The following is a 19,585-nucleotide window of genomic DNA, read 5'->3' on the forward strand; positions in this document are numbered from 1 at the left end:
ATCTCATTTTAGTCTACTTCAGTGTATTCATTTTTTCAAATTCTCAAACGATTTCCTTTTTTTTTCTTTCCCCCCCTTTTTTTCCTCTAATCTGTCAAACCACTTTCAACACCCAGACCAAAACACACCTAGTATCTAGCATCATTTATTCTATTTGTGTGTGTGTTTTTAATTTTAATATTTTTTAATTTTAATATTTTTAATTTAAATTTTTCTACCTCATTAATTCCTTTTCTCCCTTCAAAATGACAAAAAAAAGGAATTCACCCCAAAAGAAAGAGCACAAAGAAACGACAGCCAGGGATTTAACCAACACAGATACAAGCAAGATGTCTGAACCAGAATTTAGAATCACAATAATAAGAATACTAGCTGGAGTCAAAAATAGATTAGAATCCCTTTCTGCAGAGATAAAAGAAGTAAAAACTAGCCGGAATGAAATTAAAAATGCTATAACTGAGCTGCAATCACAGATGGATGCAGCAGCAGCAAGGATGGATGAGGCAGAACAGAGAATCAGCGATATAAAGGACAAACTTATAGAGAATAATGAAGCAGAAAAAAAAGAGGGAGATTAAGGCAAAAGAGCACAATTTAAGAATTAGAGAAATCAGTGACTCATTAAAAAGGAATAACATCAGAATCATAGGGGTCCCAGAAGGGGAAGAGAGAGAAATAGGTAGAAGGGTTATGTGAGCAAATCATAGAGGAAAACTTTCCTAACTTGGGGAAAGACACAGACATCAAAATCCAGGAAGCACAGAGGACCCCCATTACATTCAACAAAACCCGACCATCAACAAGGCATATCATAGTCAAATTCACAAAATACTCAGGCAAAGAGAGAACCATGAAAGCAGTAAGGGAAAAAAAGTCCCTAACCTACAAGGGAAGACAGATCAGGTTTGCAGCAGACCTATCCACAGAAACCTGGCAGGCCAGAAAGGAGTGGCTGGAGGGGTAGGCAAACTATAGCCTGCAGTCTAAATATGGCCTGGTGTCAGTTTTTGTATGGTCTTTCTATTAAGGATGGTGTTTACATTTTTAAATGGTTGGAAAAAATTACAAGAAGAATAGTATTTTGTGAAATATCTGTCTTAGTGTCCATAAATAAAGTGTTATTAAAGCCACCCTCATTCATTAATATATTGTCTATGGATGTGTTCATGCCATAATCACAGAATGGAGTAGTTGAAACTACATATGGCCTGCGAAGTCTAAATTATTTACTACTGGGCCCTTTACAAAAAAAAGTATCTAGCCCTTGCTCTGTAGCCATGCTGTCTGCTAATACTTTTTGTAATTTTTTTTAATGTTTATTCATCTTTTGAGAGGGAGAGAGAGAGAGAGAGAGAGAGAGGGAGAGAGCACAAGTGGGGGAGGGGCAGAGAGAGAGGGAGAGAGAGAGAATCCCAAGCAGGCTCCACACAGTCAGCATGGAGCCCAATGTGGGACTCAAACTCACCAACCATGAGATTATGACCTGAGCTGAAGTCGGACGCTTAACCAAGCCACCCAGGTGCCCCTGTCTGCTAATACTTTTTGTGATGATGGAAATGTTCTGTGTCTATATGGTACAACTTGATAGCCACTAACCACGTGAGGCTATTGAACACTTGAAATGTAGCTAATGTTACTGAGGAACTGGTGAATTTTAAATTCTATTTTCATTAATTTAAATTTAAGGAGCTACATGTGGCTAGTGGCTACTATATCAGACACTGCAGCTCTAAAATGTTCTATTGTATGAACATGCCATAATTTAATTTGCCCATTTTACTGTTGATGGGCAATTGGTTTTTTCCAGTTTGTAAGTATTGTAAATGAGACTCTTATAACTCTTCTTGCCCATATCTTTGTTTCCCCATATCTGTGACTTTTTGTGCATATGACACTCTGATGTAACTGGAATAGCATGTGAGAATTCCACTACTTCTACATCCTCACCAACTAGGCAGTGTCAGTCGGCTTTTTTTTTTTTTTTTTTTTTTTGCTATTCTGGTGGATATAGAGCTGTATCATGTTGGGGTTTACATTTGCATTTTCTGGTTCCTAATGAGGCTGAGAGCTTTTTCATATATTGATTATTTCCATGCCAGGACCTAGAACACTTTGATTCTGTGTACCACCCCTCCTGACTTGCATGCTAGTGTTATGTATTTCAACTTTATTCATATATTTACACTGCCTAAGACAGTAGTAGTAGTAGTCTTTTTTATTTCTCTCCTCCTCTCCTTATTTACTCTTTTTCATTTTCTTCATTCCTGAATCTGACCTCTTATCTAGGATCATTTTCCTTATGCCTAAAGAAAAACCTTTAGCATTTCCTTTAGTGCTGGTCTACTTATGGTGAATTCTCTCAGGTTTTGCCTGTCTGAATATGTTGACATTCAACTTAATTGTTTAAGGGTGTTCTTTCTGGGTATAGAATTATAGGTTGGCATTTACTGTCTTTCAGCACTTTGACAGTATTATTCCACTCTCTTCTGGATTGTACTTTTTTTCTGAGAATTCAGATATTACTTTAATTATTTCTGCTTTGAAGTTATACTCTTTTCTCTGGATTTTTTTTAAACTAAAAAATTTAACATCTGTTAAAATATACAAATCATAAAATTTACTATCTGAACAATTTTTAAGTATACAGTTAAGTAGTGTTAAGCACATTCACATTGTGCAATCAATATCCAGAACTGTTTTTATTTTGAAAACTGAATGTCTGTATGTATTAAACATTTCCCCTCATTCCCTGGCAAGCAACCTTCTATTTTCTGTGTCTATGAATTTGGCTATTCTCAGTACCTCAGAGTGTAATCATGCAGTAGTTGTCTTGTTTTGACTGGCTTATTTCACTCAACATAATGTCCTCAAGGTTTAACCATGGTGTCACATGTGTCAGAATTCTCTTCCTTTTTAAGGCTGAATAATATTCCATTGTATGGAAATACAGTATTTTTTAATACATTTATCCATCAACGAATACTTGTGTTGCTTCTAACTTTTGGCAATTGTGATTAATGCTGCTACAAACATAGTTTTATAAATATCTCTTTGAGTGGCACCTGGGTGGCTCAGTTGGTTGAGTGTCTGACTTCAACTAGGTCATAATCTCATAGTTCCTGGGTTTGAGCCACACGTCGGGCTTTGTGCTGACAGCTCGGAACCTGGAGCCTGCTCAAATTCTGTGTCTCCCTCTCTCTCTGACCCTCCCCCCTCACGTTCTGTCTCTCTCTCTCTCAAAAAATAAATAAAGTATAAAATAAATAAATAAATAAATAAATAAATATCTCTTTGAGACCCTGCTTTCAATTGTGTTGGGGTTATACCCAGAAGTGGAATTGTTGGATCATATGGTACTTCTATTTTTAATGTTTTGAAAAACTACCATACTGTTTCTCTGTACGTTTTTAGGAATTTCTCTTTTTCATCTTTTTTATTTCTAGCAGTTTCATTATAAAGTGCCTAGATTTGTTTTTCTTTTGATTTATATTGCTTGAACTCTAGGGATTTTTGAACTTATGTTGGATATCTTTTCTCAATTTTAGAAATTTATTTCTATAAACGCTGCTTCTACCCCATCATTTCTCCTTTTGGGAATCCAATTACACATATGTTAGACTTTCTCACTGTATCCCTTTGTCTTTTACAATTTCTTCTGTGTCTTCCATATTTATGTCCCTTTGAGTTTCATTCTGGATATTTTTCTATCTTTGAGTTTAATGATTCTTTCCAATGCTGTATAAGATTCTCAAACTTGTCATTTATTTCTTGGATGTATTAATCATACAAAAATATTTTTGCTTTTTGGAAACATGTTTATGATACGGTGTTGAATAAAAAAATGTGCTTTACAAAACCTTTTTTTTAGAGATTAAAAACCTTATAACACACTGCTAACATCATATTCATGGTGAAACACTAGAAGCTTTCCCCCTAAGATCAAGAACAAGATAAGAATGCCCACTTTAACCACTGCTATTTAACTTCATATTGTAAATTCTAGCCAGAATAATTAGGTGGAAGAATAAATAAAAAATATACAAATTGGAAAAGAAGAAGTACAATTTTCTCTATTCCCAGATGACATGACGCTATATAAAGAAAATCACAAAGAATCTATTTAAAGCTGCTAGAGCTAATAAATTCAGGAAAGATACAAGACATAAAATAAACAATCAAAAACCAGTTGTGTTTCTCACTGAAAACTATAGAAAGCTTATGAAAGAAATTGAAGAAGCCACAAAAAAATGAAAAAATATTCCATGCTCTTGGAGTGGAAGAACAAATATTGTTAAAATGTCAATACTAACCAAAGCAATCTACATATTCGATGCAATCCCTATCGAAATAACACCAGCATTCTTCACAGAGCTAGAACAAACAATCCTAAAATTTTTATGGAACCAGAAAAGACCCCAAATAGCCAAAGCAATCTTGAAAAAGAAAACCAAAGCTGGAGACATTCCAATCTCAGACAGCAAGATATATTACAAAGCTGTAATCATCAAGAAAGTATGGTACTGGCACAAAAACAGACACTTAGATCAATGGAACAGAACAGAAAACCCAGAAATGGACCAAAAAACATATGTCCAACTAATCTTTGAGAAATAAGGAAAGAATATCCAATGGAATAAAGACAGTCTCTTCAGCAAATGGTGCTGGAAAACCTGGACAATGACATGCATAAAAATGAACCTAGTCCACTTTCTTACACCATACACAAAAATAAACTCAAAGTGGATGAAACACCTAAACATAAGACAAGAAGACTTCAAAATCCTAGAGGAGAAAGTAGGCAAAAACCTCTTTCAACTTGGCCACAGCAACTTCTTACTCAACACGTCTCCAGAGGCAAGGGAAAAAAAGCAAAAATGAACTATTGGGACCTCATCAAAATAAATAGCTTCTGCACAGCGAAGGAAACAATCAGCAAAACTAAAAGGCAACTGACAGAATGGGAGAAGATATTTACAAATGACATATCAGATAAAGGGTTAGTTTCCAAAATCTATAAAGAACCTATGAAACTCAACACCCAAAAAACAAATAATCCAGTGAAAAAATGGGCAAAAGACATGAATAGACACTTCTCCAAAGAAGACATCCAGATGGCCAACTGACACATAAAACAATGCTCAACATCACTCATCATCAGGGAAAGACAAATCAAAACCACAATGAGATACCACCTCATACACCTGTCAGAATGGCTAACATTAACAACTCAGGCAACAACAGATATTGGCAAGGATGTGGAGAAAGAGGATCTCTTTTGCACTGCTGGTGGGAATGCAAACTGGTGTAGTCACTCTAGAAAACAGTATGGAGGTTCCTCAAAATATTAAAAATAGAACTACCCTATGACCCAGTAATTGCACTACTAGGTATTTATCCAGGGGATACAGATGTGCTGCTTTGAAGGGGCACATGCACCCCAATGTTTATAGCAGCACTATTGACACTAGCCAAAGTATGGAAAGAGCCCAGATGTTAATCGATGAGTGAATGGATAAAGAAGACACATACACACACACACACACACACACACACACACACACACACACAATGGAGTATTACTTGGCAATCAAAAAGAATAAAATCTTGCCATTTGCAACTACATGGATGGAACTAGAGGGAATTATGCTAAGCGAAATTAGTCAGTCAGAGAAAGTCAGTCAGTCATATCATGTGACTTCATTCAAATGAGGAATTTAAGATACAAAACAGATGAACATAAGGGAAGGGAAGCAAAAATAATATAAAAACAGGTCAGGGGACAAAACAGAAGAGACTCTTAAATATAGAGAACAAACAGAGGGTTGCTGGAGGGGTTGTGGGAGGGGGGAGATGGGCTAAATGGGTAAGGGGCATTAAGGAATCTACTCCTGAAATCATTGTTGCACTATATGCTAACTAACTTGGATGTAAATTTAAAAATTAATTGATTTATAAAACAAACAAACAAACAAACAAAAGTTGTGTTTCTATACCAGCAATGAAAAATCCAAAAGAGAAATTAAGAAAACAATTCCATTTATAATAGCATGCAATAGAATAAAATATCTAGGAACAACTTAACAAGGGAGGTTAAATACTTATACACTGAAAACTATAAAATATTCCTAAAATAAATTATGACCCAAAGAAATGGAAACACATCCCATGTTCATGGATTAGCAGACTTAATATTGTTAAGATGCCAGTATGATCTAAAGCATCTGCAGATTGAATGCAATCTTTATCAAAATGGATTTTAAAAAATGCTATCAAAAAAATGACTTTTGTAGAAATGTAGAAATGGAAAAGCCAATCCTCAAATTCATATGGAATTGCAAAGGACTCCAAATAACCAAAACAATCTTTAAAAGGAAATAAAGTTGGACGACTCAGCTTCTCATTCCAAAGTTTATTACAAAGCTATAGTAATTAAAGCAATGTAATCCTGGCATAAAGATCGATATATAGATACTTACCTGGCAGGGGAGATACCAATATCACGAAAGGGGTTTTCCCAGGGCGAGGCTTATCCATTGTACTCTGGATGTGCTGACCCCAGCGATTTCCCCAAATGTGGGAAACTGGACTACATAATTTGTGGTAGTGGGTGACTGCGTTTGCACTTTCCCCTAAAAAAAAAAGATAGACATCTAGACAAATAGAATTGAGAGTACAGATGTAAACTGAAATACCTATGATCAATTGATTTTCAACAAGGGGGTAAATACTGTTCAATGGGAGAAAGAAGACTCTTTAACAGATGGCAATGGGAAAACTAGATATTTAGATGCAAAAGAATGAAGATTGACCTCATACCATTTACAAAAATTAACTCCAGATGGATCAAAGACCTAAAGTAAGTGCTAAACTGTAAAACTCTTAGAGGAAAAGATAACAATCAACTTTCATGGTCTTAGATTTGGCAATGTATTCTTAGATATGGCATCAAAAACTTGGACAACAAAAGGAAAAATAAACTGGACTTGACCAAAATTAAAATTCTTGAGCATCAAAGAACATTATTTTATTTATTTATTTATTTATTTATTTGTTTATTTATTTTTTCAACGTTTATTTATTTGGGACAGAGAGAGACAGAGCATGAACGGGGGAGGGGCAGAGAGAGAGGGAGACACAGAATCGGAAACAGGCTCCAGGCTCTGAGCCATCAGCCCAGAGCCTGACGTGGGGCTCGAACGCACGGACCGCGAGATCGTGACCTGGCTGAAGTCGGACGCTTAACCGACTGCGCCACCCAGGCGCCCCAAGAACATTATTTCAAAAAGTGAAAAGAAAATCTATAGGTTGGGAGAAAATATTTGCAGATCTTATATCTGATAAGGTTTACTATCCAGAGTATATAAAAAAAACTTTTATAACTTAACAATGAAAAGACAATCCTATTAAAAATGGGCAAAGCATTTGAAAAGACATTTATCCAAAGGATATATACAAATGGCCAGTAAATACATGAAAAGATGCTCAACATTGTTAGTCATTAGGGAAATACAAATAAAAATCACAGTGAGATCCCACTTCACACCTACCGGGATGGCTATCATAGAAAAAACAAACAGAAAATAAGTGTTGGCAAGGATAGAAGAAATTAGACTCTCATACATTGTTGGTGGGAATGTAAAATGGTGTAACAGATGTGGAAAGCAGTCTAGTTAGTTCCTTAAAAGGTGAATCATAGAGTTTCATAGCAATTCCACTTCTTGGCATATACCCCAAAGAACCGAAAAAAATAGTATCAAACAGGTACTCTTACACCAATGTTCATTGCAGGATTATTCACAATAGACAAAAGGTGGAAACAACTCAGTGTCCATCAACAGATGAATGGATAAGCACAATGTGATACATAATGCAATGGATTATTACTTAGCCAATAAAAGAAATGGAGTTTTGATACATGCTGCAACATGGATGAACCTTGAAAACATTCTGCTAAGTGAAAGAAGCCAGAGACAAGAGGACAAATACTGTATGATTCCACTTATCTGAAATATCTAGAATTGGCAAAGTCATATGGACAAAAAAGTAAATTAGAGGTTACCTGGGGCTTGGGCATGGTGGAAATAGGGAGTTACTGCTTAATGGTTACAGGGTTTTTGTTTTAGGTGATGAAAAAGTTTTGGAAACAGATAGTGGTAATGGTTGCACAATATTGTGGATAATAATGCCAATGAATTGTACACCTAAAATTGTTAAAATCCTAATTATGCCATACATCTCTTACTACAAAAAATAATTCCAAAAAGTGGTCAATTAACCCAAGAGAAAAAAGAAGTAGAGGCTGGAAAAAACAAAGAAAAGACATAGCAAACTGAAATCAGCTAGCAAGATGATAGATTTTATTTAAATGATATCAATAATTCTGTAAATGTGAAAGATCTATACATACCAGTTAAAAGACAGAGATTGTCGGGCTGGATTAAAAAGCACAACCGGGGACACCTGGGTGACTCAGTTGGCTAAGTCCGACTTTGGCTCAGGTCATGATCTCACAGTTCGTGGGTTCAAGTCCCGCATCAGGCTCTGTGCTGACAGCTCAGAGCCTGGAGCCTGCTTCGGATTCTGTGTCTCCCTCTCTTTTTGCCTTTCCCCCACTTGCACTCTGTCTCTCTCTCTCTTGAAAATAAATAAAACATTAAAAAAAACACAACCCAACTACATGCTCTCTACAAGAAACCCACTTTAAATGTAAAGAAATAAATTAAAAGTAAAATGGGAGAAAGATATACCATACAGATATTATCTAAAGTTGACCTAGCTATGTTAATTTCAGACAAAGCCAAGTTCAGAGCAATGAATATTTTCAGGGATAGAAAGGGACGTTGCATAATGATAAAGGTATCAATTTTCAAGAAGATATAACCATCCTAAATATGTATGTACTTAACAAGAGAGTTTCAAAATTCATGAGGCAAAAACAGAACTTAAAGGAGAAATAGACGAATCCACAATTAAAGATTCCAACATTCTTCTATCAATAATTGATAGAATAAGTAGACAGAAAACCAGTGAAGATATAGATAATATGAAGAACATTATCAACCAACTTGAACCCACTGACACTTATGAAATACTCCACCCAACATAATACAGACCTTAAGTGCACGTAGAACAATCACGAAGTTAGATTCGGGGCCATAAGAAACATTTGGCAAATTTGAAATAGAAATCATGCAAATCAGACCATATTGGAATTAAACTAGAAATTATCATTGGGAAGATATCTGGGAAATCCCCAAATTTTTGGAGCTTGAAAAGTATTCTTCTAAATAAGTCAGGGGTCAGAGGAAATTCTCAAGGCAAATTTAAAAATATTTTTAATTAAATAAAAATGAAAAGAAAACATATTGAAATTTGTGGGATGTAGCAAAAGTGGTGCTCACCAGGAAATTTATAGCATTAAATATTTATTAGAAAAGAAAATCTCAAATCACTAATTGAGAGCACATGTAGAGGAATTAATATAATGATTGACCATGAAATTTAAGCTGGATAGGGAGGGAAGTGAACACATGAAGGGAAGTGGGAGTGGCAGGTTTAATGAATGGGGCCAAAGTACTGTTAGGGTGGAGAAACAATAACATGGGTTAGAAAGGAGGCAGTGTTAGTTGAAAAGTGGGATGCTTGAAGTTGAGAAAAGGGAGGAATAGGGTTTTTTGTTTTGTTTTGTGGTAGCAATTATAAGGTCAGTGGTATGACCATGTGGGTTAGTGGGTTAGTGGGTCAAGTAGGGTGGAGGGCAAGATATTTAGGGGAGAAGAGGTTAAGGAACTGAGAGTCCAGACTATCATTAAGATCATCTATGTGCATACTGCAATGACCCAGAATTATGACAGGAATAATGTTGCAGGGAGTAACAGTGAACTGGGTGCTAAAATCTTCAAGGAAGCAGTGTGAGTCATCCAGGGGTCAGTGGTTGCTCTGAGGACAGACAGTGAGTGATTTAATCTGAGGACCCTCAAAGCTGGGGATTGTTCTTGAGGAGGGAGGGAGGAGAATATCCTGAAAGTGAAAACAAGGAGGATACCTTTGACACTTCCAGGCCTAGTGGTGCTAGAGGTGTGAGAGAGAAGACAGCACCATTTAAAGAGGGCTTCAGGGACACTAAGGACCGTGGAGTTTAATTTCAGTTGAGGGAGAAGATGAAGGGAATATGTAGAGACGCAGTTGCAGAGATAGGGGAATTGGTGATAGCTGTCCATGCATTCTACAAAGCATAGTAGGAAAGGGTTTCAGAAGTTGGGGAGGAGGGATATGGAGTCATAAAAGCGATACACAGAGCTGTCAGACTACACTCAAAGAGAGGAATGGGTCTTGGGAGTCTTAGAGTGACTGACATAAATAGATAAAAGCCATGTTGAGGTTATTTATGATGGTTTCAAGATGAATAGTAATGGTCAGGCCCTGGGAGTGAGAGGTGGTGGTCTGTATCAGTCATGGTTCAGTCAGAGAAACAGAACCAATAGGAGATATATATATATATATATATAAATATATAAATATGGTTTATGTGATTGTGATATATACAGTTGAAACTTGAATACATGTTCCAACTGCATGGGTCTACTTATACACAAATATATTTTTGATACATACAGCACAGTACTGTAAATATAGTTTCTTTTTCTTATGATTTTATTTTTTAAGTGTTTATTATTTTTGAGAGAGAGAGAGGGAGAGAGGGAGAGAGACAGAGAGAGGGAGAGAGAGACAGAGAGAGACAGAGAGAGACAGAGAGAGAGAGAGAATGAGCGGGGGAGGAACAGAGAAAGAGGGAGACACAGAATCCCAAGCAGGCTCCAGGCTCTGAGCTGTCAGCACAGAACCTGATGCAGGGCTCGAATTCATGAACCGTGAGATCATGACCTGAGGCAAAGTTGGATGCTTAACCAAGGAGCCACCCAGGCGCCCCTTCTTATGATTTTCTTAATAGCATTTTCTTTTCTCTAGCTTCCTTTATTATATGAAGACAATATATAATACATATAACATACAAAGTGTTAACCAACTGTTTATATTATTGTTAAGGCTTCTGGTAAACAGTAGTTAAGTTTTTGGGGAGTCAAGAGTTATACACAGATTTTCTTTAAAAAAATTTTTTTTTTTTTGAGAGAGAGAGAGAGAGGCAGAGAGAGGGAGACAGAGGATCTGAGGCAGGCTCTGCTTTCTCATCACAGAGCCCAATGCGGGGCTCAAACTCACGAACCATGAGATCATGACCTGAGCTGAAGTCTGATGCTTAGCCAGTGAGCCACCCAGGCACCCATACATGGATTTTCAACTGCATGGGGGAAATGTCAGAGCCCCTAACCCCTGCATTGTTTAAGGGTTAGCTGTACTTTGTCTGGAATGTATGATCTTACAATTGCATATAGTGATTGGATAGCCATTTTTAATGTAAATATGGAAACTCACCTGGGATGTTTGGAGACTGTTCTCTAGGTAACTCCAGGAACTGGACTTACTAAGAAGTTGAGCAAATGTCCATTTTGATTCCTCAAAGTGATGATTCTGGGCTAGATCGTTAGCAGTAGTAGACTTGTACTTATTTAAGATATAGCTGGGGCGCCTGGGTGGCTCAGTCGGTTAAGCGTCCGATTTCAGCTCAGGTCACGATCTCGCGATCTCACAGTCCATGAGTTCAAGCCCCACGTCCGGCTCTGGGCTGATGGCTCAGAGCCTGGAGCCTGCTTCCGATTCTGTGTCTCCCTCTCTCTCTGCTCCTCCCCCGTTCATGCTCTGTCTCTCTCTCTGTCTCAAAAATAAATAAACGTTAAAAAAAATGTTTTAAAAAAAAGATATAGCTGAGATGGTTGGAAAGTGGAGCAACCCATACAAAAGAAGTAGATGAGGGCTGCCACTGGTTATTGCCACAAGTTTGTAATCCAGTTTAATCCAATAAATCCCTTCCTCATGTATTGGCTGAGAAAAGACTTGATAAAGAAGTTGAGACATCTGAATGTCAGGAAGCATTTGATAAATTAGAAGGCAATTGAGTAAGAGACAAGATTTAGACTATTCCTGATTATATTCTTTGTAAGTACAGAAACTTTGATGCAAGGGCAGGAGGCTATGTCCCCTCAGAATGGAGAAGGGAGAAAAAAAATGTACCTTCCTTTTTTATAGTCAGGAAACCACTATTTATACTGCTCTTCTGTGCCAAACACTTTACGTACACTATCTCATGTAATCCTCAGAACAATCCTACAAGGTAAATATTTAATAACCACAAAGGCATAGGCCCTGATCAATCAGAATGGATGCCTTTAGGGGTGCTTGGGTGGCTAAGTTGGTTAGGCATCTGACTTTGGCTCAGCTCATGATCTCTGATCTCGAGCTTCGTGAGTTCCAGCCCTGCGTTGGGCTCTGTGCTGACAGTTCAGAGCCTGGAGCCTGCTTCAGAATCTGTGACTCCCTCTCTCTCTGCCCCTCTCCCACTCGTGCTCTGTCTCTCTCTGTTTCTCCAAAAATAAATGTTAAAAAAAAAAAAGAATTGATGCCTTTAGACAATCAGTAGGGCCATACTCACGCACATCAATTGAATATTAGTCTTGTCTATTTTATGGATGAGTAAATTGAGGCACAGTGGGTGTTAAGTAACTTGCCAAGACACAGAGCTGGGGAGCTGGGGATTTGAACTCAGATCAGTGGGTCTCTAAAGCCTACATTTGGCTGTGACCACTATGCTGTGCTGCACAGCTTCGTACTAGAGAAGGAAAGAGAACCACATGTCTAACCATATTTGGATGCCTGATAATGCTGACATGTTACTTATTCAGGTTCCCTAATTAATCCAAAGCCCTGATCTGTGTAACAACTCCCAATTTAAAGTTGTAGAGATGGACATGGCTATTACCTAATGCAGCCTTAATAGCATACACAGAGAAGGCATGTCATCATGTGATGGACACAGCACATCCTGGAGAGATTAAGGACTCTTCCTTACTGCTTCAGGGTTTTGTGGGGAGACAGGAATTTGCAGGGGAGGGGTGCTGGTTGTTAGGTCAGGAGTAGGATAGTCAGGGAGTGTCCCAATATGATTTCTTGTGAGTAAAGCAAGCCTGTTAGAATAAAATTACCCATTGAATGCAGCAACATCTGAATGTTCCTAATTATAGTCTCTTCCAGACAAGATAGGGAGGGAGTGAGGGAAAACAGGATAGTGGGGTGAGGGGTGGTGGACTGGTGGTGAGGGGGGAACCCACATACAACATGAGGATGAGAGGCTGAACAAGAATGTGTTCATGTTCTGCTGAAATCTCCTATAGTTTCTTTCAAAATACCACAAATCTTTTCTCGCAGTTTCAGCCTGGGCTCAGAGTCAGGGCCAAAGTTCAAACAACATCAAAGTTTATTTTTGAAATAAAGGTTTATTTCCTCATGGAATTCTTGAAGGGTTTGCCCTGCGTGTGTGTGAAACACTGAGTCTGGGCTGGAAGGAATTTATTTTAGGTCCTTGAGCGTCTTCAGCTTACACGCCTATTGCCTAGGAGGTGATTGATGGCTGTGTAAGTTTCCAGTCCGCCCCTGGAGGCCCAGCTCTGGTGCACAGCCCTCCCCACTCTGAAGGCTGCCTCAAGGGCAGAAGCCTGCTCCGGCTTCTCAAATCTTGAGGCATTGATCCCCATCCTGCTCCCACTCTTTTCAGAGTATGGCATTGATTAGCACGGGTTTTGTCTGCATTGTTGATTGCATCGTGGGATCTCTTCTGATTGAAAAGCTAAAAGCTGCTAGTTTGTTTTCCTCGGGCTACTTTATTAGGGCCTGTCTGAGGAGATAGTTTGCTTGTGTTCTTAACTACAGAGCCAAGCATTGATACCAAAAAGGGTAAACGACATTTAAAAAAAAGTCAATCTGGTATTTGCCAATTCTGGTTAGTTTCTCTTGGTACGGACACTTAGCACCAGGGAACAAGACGATGTTAAAGTTGGGACTGAGGAACAGCCTTTATATCCCCCTACTGGCTGTGTGTATATACATACACATACACATACACATACACATATACATATACATATACATACATATGTATATTCATTCATAAGGAAAGCATCTGCACAGAGTCTCGTGGCAAGAGGGTACTGGGAGTGGAATGTATATTCTTGCAACTTAGATAATTGCTTGACTGGGGTGCCTGGGTGACTCAGTCCATTAAGTGTCTGACTCTTGATTTTGGCCCAGGTCATGATCTCATGGTTCGTGGGATCGAGCCCCGCATCGACCTCTGTGCTGACAGCATGAATCCTGCCTGGGATTCTCTATCTCTCCCTATCTCTCTCTGCCCCTCCCCTGCTCACGTGTGCTCTCTCTCTCTCTCAAAATAAATTAACATTAAAAAAACCCACAACAATTGCTTGACTATAGAGGAATGTCACGGAGAAAACTGGCATTGCTGCTTGGCTTTCAAGTGCTACCATTTGTGGAAATTTGAGAGGTAGCAACATGGGGGCACCTTTCTTGTTTCTCATCCTGAAATAAGACAGGGCTGTACTGGCAAACTGGTAGGTTGCATGTTTGCTCATGACTTTTCATTTCGCAGCTATGGCAGCTGCCAGCTTGAAGGAAGAGAAGTGTCATATCCTATGTTACTTATTTATGCCTTCAAATCCAGTTTTTATTGAAGTTCTAGGTTCTTAGCAGCAGCTAGTTAGGCAGGACAGAAGGTGGGAAGAAGAGCAGAGGCCTTGCTGGTTGCTGTGGCCAACTCTCCCATTTCCCTCCTACCTCTCTGGCCACTCTTTCCCAGTCATTGCTTCTAGACCAGACCCACCTCCAGTTCCACAGGTGGGCCCAATTTAGGCTTAGTTTGGAACTCCGAGCACAGTGACAGATGAGTCGCTCTAGGTCTGGAGTCTGGGAGTTGGTGGATGGGTAGGAAGCATCCAGCATTTTCAGGTCTGGCTTGGTTGTTAGGGGCTTCTCCTTTCTCCCCTTTGCACCTTCCCTCTCTCTCCCTCTGAATGCACAGTGCCTCGGTTTATAAGCATATTAAAGCAAATGTTGAATTCACAGAGCACTTTCTGGCTACTTGGCCCTGGGGCTGTGTGTGCAGATGGGACATAGAAGTCTTGCCCTCCTCATTTGCCTCTTCCCATTGCCTCCAGATGAAAAGTTCTCAAGCATCTCCTTCCCCACATCAGGCAGTGTTCTGCTACAGAATCCACAATGACTCTCTACTAACCCTTAGGCCAAGTTAAGTCCTTTAGTAAAGCTCTTCATATTGGGTTCTTTTATAATCCAGCTTCATTTATTCATTCATCAGTATACATTTTCTGAGTACTACTGTGTGCCGGTTGCTGGGCTTGGCACTGGGCGTACAGAAGTGAGTGAGACCGACAAGGTTCCTGCCCTCATGGAGCTAACAGTTTAATGGGAGAAGACGGTATTATTATTTTTTAAGAAAAAATTTAAGTTTATTTATTTGGGGGCAGACAGAGAGAGAGAGAGAGAGAGAGGGAGAGAGAGCAGGCTCTGTGCCGTCAGTGTGGAGCCCGACTCAGGGCTCAAACCCACAAACTGTGAGACCAAGACCTGAAATCAAGTCAGACACTTAACTGACTGAGCCACCCAGTTGTCTCCACGATATTGTTACTGTTAAACAAGGATGATTGTGCCAATGCTGTGCTGGAGGGTGATATGGGAGTATGGGACAGGACCCTTCGTCTTAGCTTGCTGACCTACCCTGGACGGTGTGGCTGGAATGTGGCACTTCTAGAACCCTGACTCTCCCTCCACAGACCAGAGCCAGGCCCCTTGCTCCTTCCCCAGAGGCTCTCTACATAAAAGCCTGCCTCTTGCTCAAGGTCTTAGTTTTCCTATTGGGAAGAGCCTGGCAGTAAGAAGGAAGGTGAAAACTTATAGTCTCTTGACTTCTTCCAACAGTACATGCAGTCTGCCGGCTCTGGTCCTGGGAAGGGAGGAGGGGCTCTGTTCTGAGGTGGCCCCATTGCAAGTCCTTGATGTTTGTTTGATGAAAGCCAGGGCCTGCACACTGAAGAGGCTGGAGTGAACAGACTTGGCTGGGGGGGAAGGGTGTGGGGCCAATGCTGATTTGCTTGGAGCTTGTTATTATAGAGCCTTGAAAGACTCATCAGCTTCAGGAATCAAAGTGAGGTCGGCTCAGACACCAGGCCCAGCCTAGGCCTGCCACCCTCAGGCAGTGAAGCTTTGCCCACACAGTCTCTTTCAATCTGCTCGTACCTCATTTCTTTTTCTCCCCAACGAAGATCAGTCTAAACAGCCCAAAGGTCAAGGAAAAGTATCCCTGGAGAGTCCAGCCAAGTCCCTACTTCCTGCCAGTCACTCTTTTGGCTCAGGTTTGAGTTCGCCAAATACAGGATTTTGAGTCCTCATTCTGCAATTGGATTTCACAGTTCAGAAAAGGGGTTGTCTTTTGCCCATTTGTTTCTTATTTTAACAGAAAGGACTTTTTTAGTATCCATGTTCCACTTTACTGAACAAGGAACATGGGTAATCAGATTACTTTTAACTAGTTGTAAGGCCTTTTGAACTGCCTTAGGGACAATTCTGTAAAGGAATGAATGAACAGGCCACACTCAGGATCATTAGCACAGACACACATAGTCTGTTCAAGGTGTTTTATTAATAGATTATGAGGAAGGGATTATACGGATCGGAGCATTTTTAGCAGGAAAGATATAAGAATTACCAGAAGGAAGAAATGGAACCACAGCAATGTCAAAGTGGCTTAGGGGAGAATCAGATGGTAGCTCAGTGTGTTGAAAATAAGTGTTGAGAGGGGAAACTCCCCAAGTGCACAGGGACACACACATAACTCAGGCACTCTGGTTTTGAGGATGTCAGTGTCTCCCTCTCCTAACTTCTACAATGGAGAGGAATTGAGGCGTGACTACAGGGTTTCCGGCACTGAAAGCATATGCCAGGCTGTTCCACAGGCATCTCAGGAGCCCAGTGCTGCCAGAGCTGGAGGTAGCTCTGGGCTCTCTTTTTGCATAATGTATGGAGCTGCATCCCTCCATCTGAACTGCATCTATTGTTCCAGAGAATAGGTTTGTATTCATTCATTCATGGATTCATTCATTCCAGGGTGTTTAGAGCAGTCCAGGCACTGTGAGAGTACCCAAAGACACTGCCCTTCTGAGCAGTCCAGTAAGATAATTGGTTCTTTCCTCCTCATTCCCAAGCTCCTGGGCGCTAGAAGGCTGTACTCACAGCTTAGTCTAGCCCGTGTGTGACACCAAGTACATGTTTGGGAAAGGAAAGCTAGATGAATGAAATCAGACCATTCGGTGGGAGCGGGTGCGCTTGAATTTTTATTATTTATGAAGAGAAAGTTTAAGTTAAAGAAACAAAGCAGAACACAACTTTAACCATCAGTACTGGGACTCGAGCTCTGCAGGAGGACACGGGCACACATACTGTACCGAACATCACAATCCCCCACCCCACCTCACGCAGACATTCCTTCTTTCACGCTGTAGCTCGCTGTTTTTACTCGAACTTCCCTTTCCCTCCTCTCCCGGATCAAACGTTAATCTGCGAATCTCTGACCGCAAAAAAAAAAAAAAAAAAAAAAAAAAAAAAAAAAAAGGTGGGTGGGGGGATCCCGAAGTAGGGAGGAGGAGGTGGAGAAAGGCGGGGAGGAGGAGGAGGAGCCCAGCGAACCGGAGTCAGAGGGACTGGTGGCTTCGGCGAGTGTGCAGCCCCGGGGGGAACAGCGCTCCAGGCTGGGAACCCGTCAGCCCGCCCACCCGCCTGGCGTCTTCGGCGCCCGCCAGCTCGCGGGCCCGCGCCCGGGGCCTGTTACACCCGGAGCTGGGGCCGCCACTCAGGGGCGCTTGGGCCAGGGGCGCCGCTCCGGGTGTGTCGGCGGCGCCGCCAGGCTGGTTCCCCGCGCTCGCGCCCGGGATGCCGTTCTACAGGCGCACGGTGGTGCCCCAGCGCCTGTGTCCGCGCAACCCGCCGCAGCCGCTCACCGAGCTCCGCGACGTGAGCCACCTGGCCGCGCTCAGCCTGCTCCGGCAGCTCGCCGACCTCTGTGGCCACTCGCTGGCTCTGCTTGAGGACCTCGAGGGGCACCTGCTGGCCCTGGGGCGCCGCACCGACAGCCTGTTCCGGCGAACGGTGCGCCTCCGCCGCCGCCTTCCCTGCCGCCTGCTCGGCCCAGAGAACGACGACGAAGAGCTAGGTAAACCGCGCCTGGGAGCCTCACGGCCCCTCGTCTACCCCGCCTCTGGGGGCGCCAGTGATCTCCATCTCTGCGTCCCCTCCTGGCCCCTCCTTCTCCCTTCCCGACCCTTCCCTCCCTTCTCCTCAGCGAGTGAGGGGATCCCTTTTCCTGGACTCCCGACCCGCCGCTCTCCCTCTGGAACTTCCTGCTCCTTGACCCTGCCGCGCCGTCCTGAGTGGCCCTGTGCCATCGGGGCTCTCGGCCCTGGGGTGCACGGCCACCTTCTGGGGATCTGGTTGGGGGGCAAGGCGGGGGGACCTGCGGGGTTCCTGGGAGCCACTGGGTCCGGGACGGCTTCAGCGCCGTCCCCAAGGCCCGAGGCGTCCAAGTCTTCGCGGCGTTGGGAACCAAATGGCCGCGCCGCTGGAGTCTTTGCTCGGCCGCTTCGGAAAGCGCGCGGGAGCCGCAGGCCAACTACGCGGCCGCAGGAGCCTAGCGGCGGTGCCTTCCGGATTTAAACCTGTGCAACTTCGCGCCGGAGCGTGTTCGCGGCTCGCTCGCGGAGGAGTGTCAGAGCGCCCTCCCGCCTGCTTCTGCCCGCGATTTCGGGGTCACTGCGCCAGGAGTGGCCCGAGGGGTGTGGGGGAAAGGAGAGACTGCCTCCAGCTTCGCTGACCCCTACCCTTAGGGTCTGGCTGCACGGATTTGCTTGAGAGAACCGCTTAAAGTGACTGTCATCAGTTTCATGATTCCTTAAGGAATTAGCCGTGCCTGAGAAACCCAGTGGTGCCCTGGCTGAGGACTCAGGACCCGTGAGAGGGTAGGAGGGCGATGCCAGCCTTTGACCCTGACTACTTTGGACTCCAGCACTTTGAATGGGGAATCCTTGCTCCGTGGCAATGCAGTGATTCCTTAGAGTGTGGAACTTTTGCTGAAAGCAAGGGGACTGAACGTGCTGGAAATGCTGACCACAGCTGGGGCATGCCAGGTACCAAGGCCAATTGGCACACCAGAAAGGGGAGAGAAGGAGCAGTGTGACCAGAAAGTTTCAGTTCGAGGCAGAAGATGGCTACTTGCTGACTTCTGAGTGCGACTCCCGCTGCCTTGGGGAAGGATTACCTGGGCCAGCCCCTCTCCCTTGCAGACACCACCTTGCCCCCACTCTTTTCAGTAGGACAGGACTCAGAGGCCCTGGGACCTCCTCTTTGGAAAAGGTCTCTGACTTCTGAGGTAGATGGTGGAGGTCACTAGTGGAGAAAAATGAACTGGGTCATGTGTGAAAAGGAAGGTGGAAGACGCAGATGACTGCCAGATGGAATGTAGACATGGGACCAGAAACCTCTGCATGGCAGGGGACCAAGAAAGCTGGGGCCCTAAGTCTGGTTAGTTCTCAGTTAACAAAGAGGGTAAGAAGGT

General features: G+C 42.2%; 1 non-coding gene across 1 annotated transcript; it reads left to right on the forward strand.

The window, feature by feature from the left end:
- The first annotated feature begins 6,468 nt into the window (after positions 1 to 6,468).
- On the forward strand, positions 6,469 to 6,632 carry LOC123595564. Its single transcript, XR_006711253.1, has one exon. It is a non-coding gene; the product is annotated as a U1 spliceosomal RNA (small nuclear RNA).
- The last annotated feature ends 12,953 nt before the right edge of the window (positions 6,633 to 19,585 follow it).

Source organism: Leopardus geoffroyi, chromosome X (genome assembly GCF_018350155.1).
Source record: "Leopardus geoffroyi isolate Oge1 chromosome X, O.geoffroyi_Oge1_pat1.0, whole genome shotgun sequence".
NCBI lineage: Eukaryota > Metazoa > Chordata > Mammalia > Carnivora > Felidae > Leopardus > Leopardus geoffroyi.